The 6,181-nt window shown below is 43.5% G+C and overlaps 1 pseudogene; it reads right to left on the bottom strand.

The window, feature by feature from the left end:
- Positions 1 to 314: 314 nt before the first annotated feature.
- On the bottom strand, positions 315 to 2,161 carry LOC125549156 (annotated as a pseudogene).
- Between the last annotated feature and the right edge of the window lie 4,020 nt (positions 2,162 to 6,181).

Raw genomic sequence — 6,181 nt, 5'->3', positions numbered from 1 at the left:
GTAGAACAAAAAATAACAGGAAACACATGTAGATGGCCAAATATTGATTTTCAAGAAGGCCACCAGATAATCTCTCATTAAAGAGGACCTAGATAAAAAGGGAAAGTCAATTCTTGAGTTCAAGAAATGGAGACACCAGGGAGGTAGATTGCAAGTACTCCCTCCGTCCGGAAATACTTGTCTTAGGAATGGTTGTATCTAGACTTATTTTAGTTATAGATACATCCATTTTCAACCATTTCTAAGACAAGTATTTCCGGACGGAGGGAGTAATAATTAGCAAGAAGACCCCTAGAGGACTAGGTAAAGAACCAAAGTCAATTCTCCGGTTCAAGAAAATAGATACATGGGGCAGATTAATTAGTTATCACATATTACAAACACACACCAGAATGACTTGTAATTTTGGCATTGACACGCACAATAATCCTTTCTTTCCAAAAGGGTATCAGCAAAAGCATACACTTCATAGAACTATGCAACAATCAGAGCTTCTTGATTATAATTTTTTACATCGACAAAGAAGCTAGTAGGCTCATGATGGATCCAATTTGCACATACTGCAGCATATGAGGATAGAAACACCTAGGACATTAAGAAGCACCAGCTAACTCAACGTCATTCAGATGAACGGCCAATTGTTCACAACATAACCCTCTAGTGATGGAAAGAAGGCATGCGGAACAAGACTTTGTTTGAGCTGTAATTGAGTAGGACGGACGCCTTTGTGGTGGAAAGTGGTGACCAACTTGCCATCCATGTCAACCTGAAGTAGCCGCCCCACATATTTGACCAACACAAGCAACTCACCATCTCCAGGCACGACCACCACGTCCCAAAAAATTTCATGGTCGTGACTGTCCCACGGCACCCTGATCTCCATAACCGGCAATTCAATCTTGCACTTTAAGATCCAGTCCTCGCTTTCATAATCCCGCAGCACCCAGATTCGAATGATTGTCTTTGCCTTATTAGAGCTGGACATGCCGAGCATGCCATCCATCTCAAACAGGTCATCACAGCCGCCAGGAAAAACCGGAGCGCGCATCAGCCGGAACGACTCGGCTGTGGTGTCGAACACCATTATCATGATGTTGCCACTTCCATGTCGCACTGGGTACCAATGTAAGCAACCACGGAATAGCACAGAATTATTGCTCAATTTCAGTTCCTTGGCATCCGCACACTCAATGTACCTCGGCAGCTGACCAGAGCCGAGTGCTAGGACGTAGCAGCCAACTTGATTTTCAGGTGACGGTCTGGTGCAGGGGCCAAAAAGAACAGACGAGGCCTGCTTCGCGGTTTTCGAAGAGTGCATGAGTAATCTGTACTCGCCAGTGGGCCGGTGAGGGTACATCCCCAATATGCTGAACTCAGAAATCATACGGAGGGGAGCATACTGACGAGTTGTGGGGTTGCAGATGGCGAAGTAGGTGCCGAGGATGGAGGACGAGGAGGCCGTCGCAGGAGGCCTCCGGACGGACGAGGGCGTGGCCAAGCCGCGCGACGGGCTGGAGCTGGTCGTCGGCGGCGAGCCCTGACCGGTGGTCCAAGGGGATGATGGATAACGACATGACGTCGTTCCCGACGCAGCTGTAACCGTAGAGGACGGGGAGGGAGGGCTGGCGGGCGTGGTGGGCGAGGAGGAAGCCGCGGGCGGAGGTGGCGCGGCGCCAGGAGCGGCGGACGGCGCGGCAGCGGAGGAGGGATTTGGGGTCGAGGCGGACGAGGATCTCCCAGATGACGACCTCATCTGGGAGGCCGCCGATGAGAGGCGTGGCTCCTGCTGTTGCGGCCTCGGCCACGGTCGTCGCCGGCGGGGAGCTCATCTGGCCGCTGCTCCCGTCCGCAGGTGGAGGTGCGGTTGTGGCGGCGGCGGAGGGGAGGGCCATGGATACAGCAAGAATGGAGTCAACGGACATGGAATGGGCTGAGCATAGGGCTTTTTAGTTGAAAATGGGCTTAGCGTAGGTATATAATACAGTAAATCTGAGACGGAGTACTAACGGGCTGGGCCGTTTTTTATTTCCTGGCTAGGTTGAGCCCAGAAGGAGATTGCTATTGACTTATACTACTATACCTCTGTAAGTCTGTATCAAAATATAAGACGCTTTTGTACAAAAACGTACAACATCATCTTATATTTTGATACGGAGGGAGTAGTACACAAGTGATTCTCAAAAAGCCATAAAAAGTGATTCTCAAAAAGCCTTTCAAATAGTGATTCTAAAAAAATCCTTCCTCTCTCTCCCAAATTATAGGATGTGTACACAGGTTATCCTAAAAAAAGACAGTACACAAGTTTTTATTTTCTAAGAGACCATACGGAAGTAGAAAAAAATATCCTGAAAAAAATGTAATACTAGTACTGCCACTATTAATCGATGCTCCAAAAGCTCGAGCTCATGTGTTTTGAAACATAAAATCTGATTTCTTTTTTAACAAAAAGGGCAGCCCGGTGCACGTAGCTCCTGCTTGCGCAGGGTCCGGGGAAGGGTCCGACCACTTTGGGTCTATAATACGCAGCCTTTCCCTACATTTCTGCAAGAGGCTGTTTCCAGGACTCGAACAAGGCAACAGATTTACCGCTGCGCCAAGGCTCCCCTTCTCTGTTGAAACTTTGCAAGCAATGAGAACATTTGTCAATGTTTGCTACAAAAGAAATCAGAATTTCTTCATTTTTTTATTTTACTATTCACTCGATCTCACATGAGCTCGAGCTCATAAAAGCACTTTCGGTGGTAACTACTACTACTCAGGTTTTGCAACAACAAAATAGGATTGACCAGCAGCCTTTGTATGGAGGCAGAAAGTGCTGAAATCCATTTTGGCTCCAGGGAGCACATGATCCTGCGTGCTAAAAATGGATTTTACAAATGTCAAAAAAAAGATGTGTTCATTGTCACATGGTACATGCAAATTTCAAGGGGAAAAACTGAAGCATTTTGACTTGTGCAAAAAAATCAAGTCGAACGCCAAATATTAAACTTAAGTTTGTTTTTTCACCAACGAAGCACTGCTATCCCATATGGCATGAAAATTGTCAAGCGCACTTGCTACACTAATATGATCATCTACAAAAAAAGTTCGGTATTTTCAAAATTTATTTTGATTCTACTGTTCATTAGGGAGCATATGCTCCCCAGAGCCAAAAATCCACGTCACACAAATTTGTTCACAACTGAGGAAGCTACAGAAGTACATTTACAGTGCAAAGTCCGGTGATAAAAATGTTCCAGTGAAAAAAAAATGTATCTCTAAAAACAGGCGAGCAAAAAATTGAACCAAAAGCAACCCCACAATGGTTGATAAGCCACAAACAAACAACAAAAGACAAGGAGTTTAACCTGTACTGGAGTGCATCAACATAGAGCAGGTGAAACTATATCAGTAGCTGTAGAAATAATGCATGAAGTGGGTGAGTGCAAATTTTTGAACAGAAACTGTATGGGAAAGGACAAATTTCTGATTGACTCAGCTCGGATGAGAAAGGGGAGGTATAGTGCAGATGATGGAGGTACAAAGGTGCAGTCAGAGAATGCAGGCAGAGAGGGTGGTCTTCAGGAAGAATAATAACATTAACAGTACAGGCATGCACAATATTTTGATGTCAGAGCCCAGCTAGTAATTTATCCATCGGTGCTGATTTCCGACCTAAACCAGTGTCCACAACAAGATGAATTTAACTGCTTAGTATGACAATTTTTTCAAAGGATTCATGAAGGAAATTTAACTATGGTGCACATAATAGTTGGGGGGGGGGGGGGGGGGGAGGTTTTGCTCCAGGTTCTTATAAGAATCAAGGGTACAACTCGCAAGTCAACATATACGGCTGTTTGCCACATTTCATAATCAGTTAGAACAAGACGCGAAATTTTGCATGTAATCCTGGTGAGTGTCGGCTGTTCAGTCTAGCTTCGCCCTTGCTCACTGAGTGTGCGCTTGTCTGAGGCTAGGTGTTGGCTCGGCACTCAACTCGATCGAAGGGCAAGCAACCGCGCGTGAGAGAGATAAATTCTAGATGCGCACACATGCCGATATGTTGAATGGATTACCTTCAAGCAGGGGAGAAATCTTGTTCGCAACATCTGCTCTGGCATCACCTCACAATCACATTACCCTGTATAAATGAGAGGAATGGTGAGAAGAAATGCTTTGTACTATACTGAGGAACATCAGTACTGTAACTGTGCAGAGTACATACCACCTTTATTTGGCCTGTAGGAAATATGTCAGAGATGGACATGAAGATTCCAGGAAGATCAAGTGAGGTGCACATGGCCTCTTTGATTCATAGGATTTTGAAAACGTAGGAATAGGAAAAGTGTAGGGTTGGAGTGGCATGCCCATTTGAATCCTATAGAATTAGCAATGATTGTTTGATGCCACGGGAAAAACAAAGGAATTGTAAAAAGAGGTTGGAGTGGATGTTAAATTTCCTATGAAATGTAGTACAAAAGATTCCATAGGAAAAATTCCTATGGGATCCAATCTTATGAATCAATGGACCAATATAGGAAAAAATCCTAAGGATTTTAATCCTCCAGAAATCCTGTAAAATTCCTTTGAATCAAAGAAGCCCGAAGTGAGCCTACCACTACCTGCGAAGCAAATAGGTGAGCTTTCAACTTGCTTCTACAACAGCATTGCCCACATAATTCCTGGTGATGTCCTCTGCTCAAGGAAATTTTGCTCTCAGTTATTGGCTTATGGATGGCAACAATGCAGTGCCCAAGAGGAGCACAATGTGGAACCTGAGACTGGCTATGACCATGAAGAAGTTATGGAGTATTTCTTAAATGGTTTGCACCTAAAGTGATAAAGATAATTCTAAAGATGGCAACAAAAGGACATAGAATCCAATTCGATATATGCTACTGCCAACTTCTTGTATTTGAAAAATGCAACCGTCAAGAGAACTTAAGAAAAATGTCACTGCCAACACTTGGCAACTTTGATATATGCCACTGTGGCAGTGCCATATATCGAAATAACCCTTTTTGCCACTACCAACTTCGCATATTTGAGAAATACAACTGTGAAGAAAACTTAAGAAAAATACCACTGCCAACATTTGGAAACTGTGAATCGACCCCTTTTTGCAATGGCATCTCTTGAATACAGTAGCATATATCAAATTAACCCTTCAATTTGAGGAGCAATGTTCAGGCTGTTCTAAAAATCAGGTGCAGCTTGCAAGCTAACGTAGAGAACAATCTGACACATTAGCAAAAACAAAACAAAGAAACAGGAAACACATATACATTGCTAAATATTGATTATTAAGGAGGCCACAAGATAATCTCTCAGAAAAAGAAGACCTAGATAAAATGGGAAGCAGAGACACGAGCCAGGTAGATTGCTAACAGGTACTGTAGTGATATGCCACAAACAACAAAAGATGAGGAGGACGTGTTAAACCTGTACTTTAGTGCATCAACATACATATGAAACTATATCCAGTAACAGTAGCAATAATGTATGAAGTGGATGAGCACGGGAAAGTGATTTTTTTTTTGAACTGAAACTGTAGGGGAAGTGCAAAATTCTGATTGGTTCAACTTTGATGTGAAAGGGGAGGTAGCAGTGAAACTTGGGAGTAGGAAAACAAAGATGATGGCACCTACAAGGAGGAGATCTATGACAACAGGCACAATGCTATAAGGAAGGGTTAACCCTCAGGATCACCAATTCTTGAAAGCTCATGATGGATTACAGTTACAGCCATCGCCCAAAACACTGCTGCTGGAGAAGTATGTGCCTGTACAAATTAAGGCAGAGAGGGTGGTCTTCAGGAAGAATATCATCAACATGCACAATATTTTACTGTCAGAGCCCAGCTACTAATTTATCCATGGGTGCAGATTTCCTACTTAACCAGTGTCTGCAACAAGATATATAGATATTAACTACCTAGTACCAACAATTTCCTTTCCTAGGAAAATATAAATGCCTGCAAGTACAAGGAGATAAATATAAGCATGTCACTAAGTGTTGAGTGTCGCTATAATAGTGAGCTTACTCTCCATGCCTGACCAGATGACAAGGATTCATGAAGAAAAAATAACTATGGTGCACATATTAGTTAAGGGGAAGTGCTCCAGGTTCTTCTAAAGAAATTCTAGATGCGCCCACACGCCTTGATATGGAAGAAGCGTCGTGGCAGAACTGAATATGCATG

This window comes from Triticum urartu, chromosome 3, assembly GCF_003073215.2.
Source record: "Triticum urartu cultivar G1812 chromosome 3, Tu2.1, whole genome shotgun sequence".
Taxonomy (NCBI): Eukaryota; Viridiplantae; Streptophyta; class Magnoliopsida; order Poales; family Poaceae; genus Triticum; species Triticum urartu.
Note: the sequence above shows the minus strand (reverse complement) of the source record. Positions and strands in the feature narration are given on the sequence as shown.